Source organism: Balaenoptera ricei, chromosome 4, assembly GCF_028023285.1.
Source record: "Balaenoptera ricei isolate mBalRic1 chromosome 4, mBalRic1.hap2, whole genome shotgun sequence".
In the NCBI taxonomy this organism is placed as follows: Eukaryota; Metazoa; Chordata; class Mammalia; order Artiodactyla; family Balaenopteridae; genus Balaenoptera; species Balaenoptera ricei.
The window spans coordinates 133,158,286-133,173,936 of NC_082642.1; the positions used below are offsets into that span (position 1 = coordinate 133,158,286).

The window sequence follows — 15,651 nt, forward strand, 5'->3', positions numbered from 1 at the left end:
GAGTAAGAGGAAGAGGCTTCCATGAGTTACTTTACACAGAGTTGACATAGGATGCCTGTTTTTTAGATGTTTCCGGGATGGTGGAATTTTCCAGGATGTGGAACTTTTAGTCCTAAAACTGAGACAGTTCCAGGCACCTAGTTCAGGCTCATTGGTAGTAAAGAGCAAAAGAGATAGTGGCTCTGGAACTTTATAGTAAATTTTATGATTCACAATTCCTGGATTATATGTAATATATATGAAACTGGAATTTATTTTCAGGATACCAAGATGATGTACTATCTAAATTATTTTAAAATTGTTTTGAAATATAGTCTATCTACAGTATGCATTAGCTGATTTTATTTATTTTTAAATCTAGCTCATGAGTAAGAAAATGGAAATATTGTTAATAATCAAACAAAAAGATTGCTAAATAACAATAAATCTGGTTTACAGCTAACACCTTAATGCTGCCGCTTAAAATTAGTTTTCAAATGCTCTTAATTTGTATATGTGTTAAAAGCTTTCAAATTTCAAACATTTTAAACTTTTTTCTAAATAACATGATAAATTTAAAAATTTCTGACTTTTTTTAGTAGAACAAAACATTGACTTTGAGTTCCAGAAGAAGAATTATAGTTCACATTTATGTACAATCAAAATATTCAACGTTAATTACAGATTTTGCACTTTTCAAAGACCAATACTTATTCCAGAATATGTATGCATGCTCTCAAGTCTCTGTTGTAAAAGGCAATGAGACAGGTAATTAAAATATATGTTTATAGCACAGTAAGTTTTTATGTCAAATTTTTAATTGTGGGATTTGATTAGCTATTAATCTGCATCCCTTACTGTTAGGAAAAAAATGCATCGAATATGCATGGTTTTCAAGATGCAGAAGGATATACAGTTACTAAAGAAATAAATCCTTAGATAGTAAGTTATTGAACTGAAAGAAAACCTGGCATTGTCCAACAGTCCACCTATTGGAACTAATGTCAGTTTGTTGTGAGTCTTGAGTGGAATCAGAAAGATGCAGCTTAAGTCCAGTAATAAATACTCAGCCCTCAGCACAGTGCCTGCACAGTGAACTCAATAAATATTAGTGGCAATAATAATTTAACAACTCTTCTCAATTATCCAGCCCTGGGATCTTTTATATTCCAGCTTATCCTCCTATTCATTATTAGTTCCATCATCTTTCAGCAAATGGATTAGACATGTAAATAGTAGAAGAGAGAGAAGGCAAAAGTAAAAAAAAAATCTGTGAATTTTATTAATTATTAACAAACCCTTATAAAGGCAGAGAGAGATTAGGGTGACCTGAATGGTTAAAATCATGACTAAAAGGTTTTTTTTATGAACCTCTCAATGCCATTCTGTACTCCTTAGTACTTTTTAATCAAGAACTGACTGCAGTGACATTTTTGATAGTAAGAAATGTTGAGAAAAGTAAAAAGTGTGTGTGGTTTTCTGCTTCACTTGGTTGTCAAGACAATTGCAATAAAATAACCGGTTTTTTTTTTTTAAGGTTTCAGATCATATATTTCATATCATAGCATTCATACTTATAAGTATACACTACCTTTAATATAATGTACTGTATGTTTAAAATCTTAACTGTATGGTTAAAACATAAGCTTTTTAAGGGCAAAAATCTCAAAAAAATAACCGTTTAAAATCAAGAAATGGAGCAGGAGACACTACTCTGAAGAATACAGTACTTTCAATGTTTCATGAATGTTATGAGTCACAGGAACAGCTACCCAAGGGGCTCCTATCTTGAAGATTGAAAAATTATGAGCAAAAGGAACTAGAAAAATAAAAGGGTAGGACCGTCTCTCCTCCTCTGATGACTACCCTATAGGCTCCCTTAGACAGTCTTTCTCTTGGTGTTCTAAATCAATGCTTCTCAAACTCTAATGTGCTTATAAACTGCCTGGGGATCATGTTAAGACGCACATGCTGATTCTGTAAACCTGGATTGTAGCCTGAGAGTCTGTGTTTTTAACAAGCTCCCAAGCAACGCTGTCAGTCCAAGGACTGCACTGCGGGTAACACGCCTCCATGTTACTTCCATTTAGTATCGTCCCTTATGCTTATGGTGACTGTACATTCTGCACTTTTCAGGACAGCCTCAACTTTATTGATATTTCATGATTTTCATCAGTCAATTAGTTAGCTAAACTGATGTAATTGTTATACTTTTGGGAGGCTGTTCATATAAAAGATTTCCCTTATCAGAAAATATCATGTCAATCTAGATCATTTCAGTTTGGGATTTAGAAGGTAGACTTATCACAAGTGACCTAGCAAATAATATTCTCTCTTCTTTTGAGACTTCCCATTTTACTCCAATACTCCTTTTTGTGTCTGCATAACAACTTGGCTAGAACAAAGACACCATTATTTTCTGCTAGTCAAGACAAAATGAGTCATCCTTGAAGGAAGAAATGCTGGGATGGGCCAGACCCCTGGGCTAGGTATTACAACTGAGAACAAGGGAGAATTTGACTTAGGAAACTTTTCTGTTGGTCATTCCTGGCTTCCTTCTCTATCAAAAAATAAATTGTAGAAAATCTCTTCTCTGGTCTCCAGGCTCCAAGCTCTAAATCTTGGGCTAATTCACTGATGAAATTTTACTGTGCTCAGGAGAAAAGAGTTGTTTTCTTGCTCTGTCATCTACTAGCTGTTTGACATTGGTCAAACTCCTTTACTTCACCTTTTTGAGCTTCCGTTTTCTTTTTCTTTTCTTTCTTTTTTTTTTAATGGGGGAAAATGAGGTTAGGGAAGCTCCAGGTTTAAAAAGAAAATATATCCCCCAAAGATGATTAGAAACCAAGATTATCTAGGGCATATCTGGATTCCTGATAATAGTATTTTAAAAGTTGCAGTAATATGTCTCTATTTAGAGTTAACTCTTCAGCTGAATGCTACTTTTGGGAGTCAGCTCTCTTGACCTCGAAGTTCATCTCAATAAAGAGAATGAACATTTTTTAATATGATGACTAAAGTCGTCTTTTCCAAACTCTAAATCACTGAGATAGAAATGAGAAACTAAAATAATATTCACCACCTCATTAAAAGAGATGAACAGCAATTACATGTGCATATATGTCAGTCTGGTTTCTCCAAGACCTGAATGAACGAATGAATAAAATCATGGACAAGTTCTGCAAACCTTGTTACAGAAGATAAAGTCTTTAGTACCTAAATTAAAATAGAAACACTATAATTTTTCTCCAGCATTTGAATTACTTTCAATTCATAATTTTTTGAAAAATGACAGTGGATCAGAATTTTAGGAAAATTCAAATTCTGCACAGGAACACAACACATTACTATGCAGAAGGTGAAAATTAAACATTTACAAATTATCTCTAGAAAGCATTTTTGTGAAAGTTTATTTAAAGTGCATCTTGAAGAGCAGAAATATTGATATGGAACACCACAGTGAACCACAAAAATACTTGAGTCTCTTAACTCCATAATGATTTTCAAATAACACCACCCAAATGGAAAACCGCAATCCCACATGAGTGCAATGTTTCCCCTCCCAACTCCCCAGCAAATTCATGGATTCAGACTGATGATTTCAGGTCACGATCATTTAAAAATAAGTGTATGAGGAACTGTCATTTTGGGTCACCTACAGTACCATGAAGCGTGGATGTCTGTGTTTGATTATAGGTCAAAAATTCATTCCAAGAAGCAGTCAAAAACTGGTTTAACTTTGAAATATTCAAAATGCCAAAGAAAATCCAAGAAATGAAACTTGCTAGATGATTCTGTTGCGTTTTTCTAATACTGGGTTCTAGATGAGAATTGCTAAAATGTGTTGTCTTTGAGTCCTAATTAGAGGACCATACTTAATAGCTGCATCTTCTAGACACTATGTAATATCTGGTGAAGGAATTAAACAAAATATATAAGCTTTGAAACTGGTGTCAAATGGGGAAAAAGCTTTCAATCAAGTAACCATAATTTTAGTCTATATTTGAAAAGGAGTTTTCCAACCAAAACCAAATGGATTGTGCTCAATGGACTGTATACAGATAATTTGTCACTCTGTCTTATATCAACTATGCTCTTTTTATCCATAAGCTCAGTTCCTAGGTAAGAAAGAAAATATTCTATTTTAAAAATATGGAGATATTTGTCTTGGGTAGAATCTCTTTTTGTAGGCTGTCCAAGAGAGAAAAAAATGGATTCTATCAAAACTAACTTTAGTCTTAAAGTTTTTTTAGTCATTTAGTTTTCTAAAATCATCACGCGCAGCAATCTTTTTCATACAGTGTCACACACTTAATCTTAGAAATAAAACATTACTAGATAGAAGGAATACATAAAGAGAATTTAATTATTCTCTTACTGTCCATGAATTAATAATAGAAGCATTATTTTTCTCATTGCATTTCTAATGAGTGAAGACTGACAACCCTCTCTGAACACAAATTCCAGTAACTCAGAACCATGATAAGGCTGAAGAATTTTAAATATTTTCTACACTTAAGAACCTCTCTTTCAAAAAGACTTGAAGAAGTTCAAGATGGTCATAAATGTGCATATGTAACCTTTAAGGAAAAAAATAAAATATCTAGGTCATAAAATAAATCATCTGTTTTTTTTGTTGTTGTTTTACCATGCAATTATAATTCTCTGCTTGTTAGAGTGAGCATTTGGCTGCTCAGAGTTCTATTGGAAAATACACTTTATTAACTAAAACTTATCTACTCCACTCCTCCTCCCACCGTGTTCACAATGTTATAATACAATATTTAATAACAACACTAAAGTGAAAATAAGACCTTGGAAGATACTGAATTACTTTCTGACACATAGAGATTAATTAACTCATAGATTATCTGCCTCACTTAGATTTGAGAAAACAGAATCCAAATCTTAATCATTCTAATAAAATTTACCTTGTATGTAGTTGATACTTAAAAAATGTAAGGAACATTCACAGAATTGTAGAAAAGATACCTAAAACAAGGTGGGAAGATAACAATAGAAATATTAGTGGGTCTCTCAAGCCTGTGCTTAGTATTTATTAGTTTAGATAATTCTAAGTGTTTAACTTATGAGAATTAACTGAAAATTAGGAGACTTGAAAGCTAATATCTGGAGATAGAAGAGGTCAAGAGAATGAGTCCAACCCCCTCATTTTACTGAGGAGAAAACCAAAGCCCAGAGGTTAAGTGATTAGGCTGGGACCAATATCAAAGTCTGATGTCCTACTCAATGTATTCTCCAAAACAGGACATAAAAAGAATATACAAAATGTAGCCTAAGGTTTGGGGGAGGGGGAAGCACATTTATTGCTTGGCAGGCATGGAGACTATCAGCATTTAAAGAACCAGTTACTAGGAGTCCAGCGTTATTCTAGACATTTTTATGTGTCTATTGTGCTTGATCTCATAGCACCCCTATGAAGAAGGTACCATGCTTGGTTTAGAGATAAAGGAACTGAAGCTCAGAGAGGTCATCCTGACCCTAAGGTCTATGCATTTCCACTGTACTTGCCCCAGACACGGACTGATCCTATTTCTCTGGCCACTGGTTGACTTCTTAATGTCCTGTTAGCTCACACGCCCTTTTGACAAATGTCTACCAAGCCTTTGCTTTGTGCCAAAACCCCTCCTGGGAGTTGGGTGTGCATTGATGAACAAAAGAGGTTTGACCCCTGCCCTCAGGGAGTCAGTGGACACAGGAACGAACTCTACTATTTCTTAACCCAAGAGTGTCTCTTTTGCTCTTTCAGGCCTGGCTACCCTCACTTCAGACCACTCTTTGGAAGCTCTGATAATGATCAGATCCTCAGTAAAATCATTTGAAAGCTTAATATTAGCCTTTCATATTTTACTTCTCCTTTGAAAGGATATTAATGCAAATAGTTTCAATAACAGTTGGCAAACACATTTGACACAGTGGTTTTCCACAGTATGGAAATACCAAACTTCAAAATTGCTTCAGGATTAAATACATTCTTAAAATTTTACATTTTTGAAGGTTCATTAATTTAAATATGCTGGAATCTAAGCATAGAGCAATACTTTTTAAAAGTTGAGTTTATTTTTAGACTCTATTCAATAGAGATCGATGAGGAAAAAAGTGACCATAAAGCATAGACCACAGGAATTGTGACAGTATAATGCCTGAAACACCAGTGCTGAAAATATAAACCATTCTTATATCGTATGTAAAGTATATCCTGTGACTAACATAAAAGAGTACTCAAAAGAATGAATAGCTTGGTATATGGTCTTGTCCAGTCATTTTAAGAATATCCGCTGTCAAATTCACATACATAACTTTGTTTCATGTTTGAAAACAATGCTAATCATTCTGTCACCAATCAGGCCTGTATAGGCGCAGCCCAGGTAAGAATGACGCATGTTAGAGAGGCGTGTCTATACTGCCTAGATGAGATCGCTCCTTGATTTGCAGCCACAGCTGCTAATGGCCAAGCATACAACTATTTTCAACCACTCCACCTAGATTCACACTCTACTCTGCCCTGTTGCTTTAAAAAGCACCAGGATGCTTGCTTGCTTCCACTGTGTCCTGGCAAGCCATCATTCTACAGACTGATTTTAATTTGAGCTTGGCATGTCATCACACGTGTGTGGGAGCATCAATCTTCAGAAACGTGATGACTGTGTTCTTGAAGCACACATGCGGGATGTCATGCAAAAGACTACAGAGCACTTTGAAGAGTTAACACTGTATCCCAGAGTGATGATAAATCCCTAGATGTGCACTTCCACATACCAGAGATCCTCCATGGTATCGCAGAGATGAAAAGTGCCATCCATCAGCACTCTCTCCCATGATGCACTGACAAGGAAGCACAGTGATACCTCAATTTACAAATCCACTGGAAAAAAATGCCCTTTGAGGAAATTTGGTCTGGGTGGGGGAAAGTTCCTGACTCTTCAGTGCTTTCGCGGCTGCTGAGTCAGATCAAGCATTTCTTCTGTAAATCTTTCCCTGACCTGCAAAGCAGAATTGATCCTTTCCGCCTTGTACCTCTACTAGCCCTTAGATATGCCCCTATTATTGCACAAACTTATGTTCCCCTCCTCTACTAGACTCAGCTCTGCTTCTTCTCTAGCATGTTGCATAGTGTCTGGCATAACATTTTTGTTGATTGAAGACGGATGGATGGATGGATGGATGGAGAGGAGGAAATAAGACTCACCTCTAAGTGAATCTTGGCTGGCCTTGGGCCTGTTGAACTAGAGCCAACATACCCACTGCTTCTATAGTTAAATCAACTTAGAGAGTAAAACGGAGGGAAGTAATGTCTGAGCAATAGTCATATGACATCTATGTCACTTGATGGGAGGATCTACAGAAAGGAGGAGAAGCATCCTCCATTTTAACCAAGGTTCTTGGGGATCAGGTTCCCTCCTGATTTGAGGAGAAAAGGGGAGATTATTACTCTGTCAAGATCCAGGGAAGAAGGCAAACAAGAATGGTCTAGAAAAGAATAGGAGTTTTGAAATTTGACACACTTGGGGACCAACCAGAATTTAGCCAATTAATAATTAGTTGGGTGATTTGGACAAGTTGTTTGGTTTCACTGAATCCCTGGTTCTCCATTTATAAATTGAAAATCATAATATCACTCTTGCAGTGTGGATATAAGAATTCAAAATAGCATCTGTAGAGTGCCTGGCACAGAGAGGCACTCAATAAATATTTTTATTTACAATCATTATGCTTAGGTTTATTTTTTAGTTATGTAAAAAAGTCTTTATGTTACTATTGTTGGAAGTATTCTCTTGTTAATTGAGATATATCTGTAGGAAAAATAATTCTATTTAGAAGAGATAATTAATTATTTAGCACCTAACATCAGGCATAGTACTCATCAGGGAAGAGGGCCTGTATATTCTTTGTAAATTGTCAGATAAAGTGAGTTGGCCACAAAAAGATCTGTACCTGGAAGGCTGAGCTACACAGTCTCTAAATAAGAAGGCTAGACTTGATAAGTAGGGAACTAAGCATTTAATAGATACAGACATACCTACCTACCTACATGCATAAGAAGGAGCTCCATAGTTGCTATAATATTCAGGTATTTTGCTGATATGAATCTTCTACAATCATAGAAGACAAATGTGGACTCAGAATATCTCTGAGTTGATTATGTCCTCATGAATCCTAGCACTAGGTCCTTAAGATGTTAATCTTTTCTTTCTTCAGAACAAGTAAAATTGGCCTCAAGAATAAACAAGTTACTTAAGAGAAGCATGACTGATGAGTCACTCTGAATGTTGCTGAACAATTCACAGGCTGTTATAGCTACAGGACCCTGTGTCCCAAACTCAACTATTGGACTTTGAGAATCACCGCCCATCCTGCCTTGCCTTCAGATGACCCTCATACTAGAAGATGATAGTTGCATCAGAGAGACTGTTGACTCTCCATGTCTTAAGACATTCCTCTGAAGCCTACTCACCCTCACTCCTCTGAAGTGGCCTGTTCTCTACAATTACCTTATCATCTCCATGCTTCAACCTATTTTCATAATTTTTCCAGAACCCTAATCTCAGTCAGATGTTAGCAGATTTTATTATTAAAATGATGTAAAATAAAGTCTGGATGACAGGGTATATCTGTATGATTTAAGTAGTCTATTCAGTTTAAATAAATACTTAGTCACTTAAATAAAACTTAAGCATTTAGATCTGGGGCTCTTTCCCAACTCACCCATTTCCTGGTCCCCAAGAGGACCAAGGACCAGCAGCTTGCTTCCCTATTACAGACATACATTAATATGAGTTTAAAAACAAGTGGAATTGATTGAGTTCCCAAGATATTGAAGTAGAAAGACACTTAGCTTACCTTCTCTCATAGGCACACCAAAATTACAACTATTTACAGAACAACTACTGATGAAAAAGGCCAGAACCTACCAGAAAAGATCTTCTACAACTAAAGATATAAAGAAGAAAACACAATGAGATGGGTAAGAGGGGCAGAGTTGTGGTATAGTCAAGACCCAAACCTCCCAACTGGGCAACACACAGATGGGAGAATAATTACAATTGCACAGATTCTCCCCAAGAAGCAACTGGTCTGAACCCCACATCAGGCTCCCCAGTTGGGGGGTCCTGTGCCAGGAAGATGAGCCCCAGAATGTTTGGTTTTGAAGGCCAGCAGGGCTTGCTTTTGGGAGTCCCAGAGGGCTAGGGGAAAGAGAGACTCCACTCATAAAGGGCACACACAAAATCTCATACACTCTGGGACCCAGAATAGAAGCAGTAATTTGAAAGGAGCCTGGGTCAGACCTACCTGTTGATCTTGGAGTGTCTCCTGGAGGGATAGAAGGCAACTGGAGCTCACCCTGGGGACCTAGACACTGGTGGAAGCCATTTTGGGGAACTCAGTCTACCATGTGGATGCTGGTGCTGGCAAGCACCATTTCAAATCATCCCTCTAGCCTATTAGCCTCAGGACAAAGCCCCATCCCTGCCATGAGCCTGTAGGCACCAGGACTGGGATGCCTCAGGCCAAGCAATTAACTAGGCTGGGACATAGCCTTCCCAATGAGCAGACAGACTGTCTTAAGATCCCCAGAGCCCACAGTCACCCCTGGCCATAGCCCTGCCCACCAGAGAGCCCAGGACCTAGCCCCACATGCCCTGGGCCCTGGCCATGCCTACCAAGCCTGATCTAGCTTCAGTACCAGCCTCACCTATCACCAGCCCCAGGACAACCACAGCCCCACAGCCTGCAATGACTGCACCCATCCCAACCACCAGCAGGCCAGCACCCAGCTGGTCCACAGCTTTGGTCACCAGCAGGCTAACACAAGCTTCAGGACAACCTGGACCCCCATAGCCAGCTGTTCAGGAACTACCCCAAACCACCAGCAATCCAATACCTCCAATACCACCTCTGAGATCCCTGGGCCCTGCAGCCAGACTCCAGGACCTAGTTCTGCCAGCCAACATGCCAGCATGAGCCTCAGGACCCGGCTTCACCCGCTGGTAAGCAGGTACCAGATCCAGGATCTTCTGGACCCCAACTCTGCCTACGAGTGAGCCAGCACTAGCCCCAGGGACCCCTCATGACCCTGCCCCACCAACCAGTGGCCAGCAGCCTCCACACAAGGCAGGGCTTGGCAGCCAACAAAACTGGAGGCCAGCCCCACCTGTCAGACCACCTGCTGTAGTTAGCCCCCCACAACTGAAGGACCCACATGGCCCACATAAGGACAGTAACACAATAATAATAGGGGAATTTAATATTCCACTTACATCAATGGACAGATCATCCAGACAGAAAAATTAATAAGGAAACACTGGCCTTAAATGACACATTAGGCCAGATAGACTTAATAGAAATATATAGAACATTCCTTCACAAAACAGCAGAATACACATTTTTTTCAAGTGCACATGGAACATCCTCTGGGATAGATCACATGCTAGGCCACAAAACAAGCCTTGGTAAATTTAAGAAAATTGAAAACCCATCTAGCATCTTTTCTGGCAAATACACCATGAGGCTGGAAATCACCTATAAGAAAAAAACTTCAAAAAACACAATATGCTAAACAATATGCTGCTAAACAACCAATGGATCACTGAAGAAATAAGAAAAATACTTGGAGACAAATGAAAACAAAAACACAATGATCCAAAATCTATGTGATTCAGCAAAAGCAGTTCAAAGAGGGAAGTTTATAGCTGTATAAGTTTACCTTAGGAAACAAGAAAAATCTCAAATAAACAACCTAACATTACACCTAAAAGAACTAGAAAGAGAAGAACAAACAAAACCCAAAGTTAGTAGAAAGAAATCATAAAGATCAGAGTAGAAATAAATGAAATAGAAACAACAACAACAAAAAAGGAAAGATCAATGAAACTAAAAGCAGATTCTTTGAAAAGGTAAACAAAATTGATAGGCCTTTAGCCAGACTCACCACAAAAAATAGACAATAAGATCAGAAATGAAAAAGCAAAAGTTAAAACTGACACCACAGAAATACAAAGGATCATAAGAGACTACTATGAACAGCTATATGCCAATAAAATGGACAACCTGGAAGAAATGGACAAATTCTTAGAAAAGCACAACCTCCCAAGACTGAACCAGGAAGAAATATGAAATATGAACAGACCGAATACCAGTAATGAAATTGAATTGGTAATTTTAAAACTCCCAACACAGAAGTCCAGGACCAGATGGCTCCACAAGTGAATTCTACCAAACATTTAGAGAAGATTTAACACTTATGCTTCTGAAACTATTCCAAAAAATTGCAGAGGATGGAACACTTCTGAATTCATTCTATGAGGCCAGCATCACCCTGATACCAAAACCAGACAAAGCTATCACACACACAAAAAATTACAGGCCAATATCACTGATGAACATAGATGCAAAAATCTTCAACAAAAGATGTTAGCAAACCGAATCTAACAATACATTAAAAGGATCATACACCATAATCAAGTGGGATTTATCCCAGGGATGCAAGTATTTTTCAATATCTGCAAATCAATCAGTGTGTTACACCACATTAGCAAATTGAAGAATAAAAACCATATGATCATCTCAATAGATGCAGAAAAAGCTTTTGACAAAATTTAACACCCATTTATGATAAAATCTTTCCACAAAGTAGACATAAAGGGAGCATACCTCAACATAATAAAGGCCATATATGACAAACCCACAGCTAACATCATACTTAATGGTGAAAAGCTGAAAGCATTTCCTCTAAGATCTGGAGCAAGTCAAGGATGCCCATTTTTGCCACTTTTACTCAACATAGTATTGGGAGTCCCAGGACAGTAATCAGACAAGAAAAAGAAATAAAAGGAATCCAAATTGGAAAGGAAGAAGTAAAACCATCACTGTTTGCAGATGATATGATACTATCAATAGAAAATCCTGAAGACACCACCAAAAAATGACCAGAGCTTATCAATCAATTTGGTAAAGTTGCAGAATACAAAATTAACACACAGAAATCTCTTGCATTTCTATACATTAACAATGAACTATGAGAAAGAGAAAATAAGGAAAAAATCCCATTTATAGTTGCATCAAAAAGAATAAAATACCTAGGAATAAACTACCTAGGGAGGCAAAAGACTTGTACTCATAAAGCTATAAGACACTGATGAAAGAAACTGAAGATGACACAAACAGAAAGACACATTGTGTTCATGAACTGGAAGAATTAATATTGTTAAAATGATTATACTACCCAAGGCAATCTACAGATTCAATGCAATCCCTATTAAAGTATCAATGGCAGTTTTCACAGAACCAGAACAAAGTTTTTTAAAATTTGTGTACAAATACAAAAGACCCTGAATAGCCAAAACAATCTTGAGAAAGAAGAACAGAGCTGGAGAAATCATGCTCCATGACTTCAGACTATCCTACAAAGCTACAGTAATCAAAATATTATGATACTGGCACAAAAACAGGCACATAGATCAGTGGAACAGAATGTAGAACCCAGAAATAAACCCACACATTTATGGTCAATTAATCTCTGACAAAGTAGGCAAGAATATACAATGTCTCTTCAATAAGTGGCACTAGAAAAACTGGACAGCTACACATAAAAAAATGAAATTAGAACATTTTCTCACACCATATACAAAAATAAACTCAAAATGGTTTAAAGGCCTAAATGTAAGACTGGAAATCATAAAACTCCTAGAAGAAAACATAAGCAGAACATCCTTTGATATAAATCATAGCAACATTTTTTAGATCTGTCTCTTAAGGCGAAGGAAACAAAAGCAAAAATAAACAAATGAGACCTAGTTAAACTTAAAAGCTTTTGCACAGCAAAGGAAACCACTGACAAAATGAAAAGATAACCTACTGAACGGGAGAAAATATTTGAAAATTACATGACTTATAAGGGGTTAATATCCAAAATACATAAATAGCTCTTAAAACTCATCAAAAAACAAACAACCTGATTAAAAAATGGGCAGAAGACCTGAATAGACTTTTTTCCAAAGAAGACATACAGATGGCACATAAAAGATGCTCAGCATCACTAATCATCAGTTTTTTTTTTGCAAATCAAAACCACAGTGAGATATCACCTCACACTTGTCAGAATGGCTATCATCAAAAAGACCACAAATAACAAATGTTGGCAAGGATATGGAGAAAAAAGAACCCTTGTACACTGTTGGTGGGAGTGTAAATTGGTTTAGCCACTGTGGAAAACAGTATGGAAGGGCCTCAAAAAACTAAAAATAGAGCTACCATATGATTCAGCAATTCCACTCCTGGGCATATGTCCAGAGAAAACAAAAACACTAATTTGAAAAGATATATGCATCCCAATGTTCATAGCAGCACAGTAACCAAGATATGAAAGCAACCTAAGTGTCCATCAACAGAAGAATAGATAAAGAATAAGTAGTATACATATACAACTGAATACTACTCAACCATAGAAAGGAAAAAATATTTGCCATTTGTAGCAACATGGATGGACCTGGAGGGTATTATGCTTAGTGAAATATGTCAGATAGAGAAAGACAAATACTGTATGTTATCACTTATACATGGAATCTAAAAAACAAAACGAACTATTGAATATAACAAAAAAGAAACAGACTCACAGATACAGAGAACAAACTAGTGATTACCAGTGGAGAGAAAGATGTGGGGAGGGGCAAAATAGGGAAAGGGGATTAAGAGGTACAAACTACTATGTATAAAGTAAATAAGCAACAAGGTTATATTGTAAAGCACAGGTAATATAGCCAATATTTTCTAACTTTAAATGGAGTATAATCTATAAAAATTTTGAATCGCTATGTTGTACATCTGAAATAATATAATATTCTAAACTAATTACACCTCAGTAAAAACAAAACAAAACAAAACAAAACCCACCTGAACTTCTTGAATGCCAGGGAGAAACACTATTAGAGAATAAAAGCTAATGAAGATGAAGTTTTAACTAGTGAGGAAAAGATCTTTGTAAAGAGATTATACCAAATTTAATTCTTAATGAATTGAATTAAGTCATTCTTAAGTGAGAATCATTAACTTAAATTATGAAATCAGTTGCGTAAAATCACATTTTGATCAGGGAACATAAATAATATATAAAATGACAGAGTGTATAGCATGCAGTTTGGTTACAATGGATTGTACAGCTGCTTCCCCAAGTTGTTTTGCGCTGCGTTCTGAGGATAACTACATATTGGCTTGGATGGAACTCTGAAAAGAACTGGAAACTCATTCCTATAAAAGGACCACAACTGTACTTTCCAAGAAAAGTAGTTTGAGTGATTTCCAGTAATTCTTGGGAGAAAACAGAACAGGGAATATAATCTTAAAACATAATGGGATGGGACACAGGCTTTCAGTAGAGAGGTGGGAAAGTATACTTTTCTAAAAAGAATTCTTTATAAATCCACAGGCTGTGGGGAAAGCAGCTTTGAGAATATTTGAAGTAAAAAGGATAGAAAACAAATGCTCTAACTGTTGGAGCATATTACGGTCACCTGGATGGATTAAGGATACAGAGAAGTTATCCTGATAACCATCTCAGAGATTGAATAGAGGAGGAAGAGACTTGAGCTATCCATATAGACGCTGAAAATCTCACCATCTAAGAACAACAACAGGACATTTCTCGGTTCTATGACTTGCAGACTAAGTCTGTCCACAGGAGAATACCAATCCATCATCCCTCCATTCATTTACTCAATGAACACCTACTGCGTGCCTGCTTTGCTTCGGGAACTGGGAATGTAAGCATAAATAAGAAAAAGCCTCTGAAATTTAACATAAAATATTGCAGCAAGAGGTATGCAACAAATGGCATAAGAGAGCTCTGCAGGGTGGGGTCTACGAAGCTGACCACGTGAACATAGAAGAAGGCCAGCTAGGTTGGGACCTGAGAGACAGGGATGGAGGTGTGAAGGAAGAGGGTGTTGCCCAGAAGAAATCGCATCTCAGAAGCAGAGAGAAGCTGGAACCTCTTAAAGATGGGGTCCTGTAAGAAAGGTGGCTGAAGAGGTGAGCATGTGAATTTGGGAAATGAGAAACTCGTCCAGTTAGTTAGTTAAGAAAAATGCAGCATAATCGAATTTGAATTTTAAGAGGTTTACACAGACTCTAGTGTGAAAAATATATTGGAGGAGAGCAGGACGGGGCTGGTGAGTCATATTGACTTCATTTTCTTTAGTCAAGGTTGCAGAATTGCTAGATCAGGGAAGTCCAGTAGATAAAATGTTTTTAGATTTCATCATGGTATTTTGATGAGTTCTCTTGTCAACAAGTTCTAGAAAGTTCAAGTTCTACTGGATGATAGTACAATTAAGTAGATTAATTTACCTTTTCAGTCTTTTCTTTCCTTGATCCCCTACATCTCCTCATGCTCCAGTCATTAAATTCCTCATTGATCACTGTACACACCCTGTATGTTCCAACCTCATTGCCTTTGTTCACCATGTTCTCTCCACCTGGAGTGACATCCTTTCATCTCCTAAGCATTGAATCTCTGTCCATTGTTTGGTAGGCCACCTCCCTAATACATGTATTTGTACTTGTCTTATGATCCTTTCCTTATTCTATCTTGCATTACAGTCATTTAGTAACTATCTAATACTCCCTACCACATTTTAATGTACTTGAGGGCAGGAA

General features: G+C 37.1%; 1 long non-coding RNA gene across 1 annotated transcript in view; it reads left to right on the forward strand.

Annotated features, from left to right (window-relative positions):
• Positions 1-8,556, forward strand: part of LOC132365509 (uncharacterized) — a 73,122-nt gene extending 64,566 nt beyond the window's left edge. The window contains exon 4 of the long non-coding RNA XR_009503117.1: positions 8,200-8,556. This is a non-coding gene — a long non-coding RNA (uncharacterized LOC132365509). The remainder of the gene's footprint in view (positions 1-8,199) is intronic.
• The last annotated feature ends 7,095 nt before the right edge of the window (positions 8,557-15,651 follow it).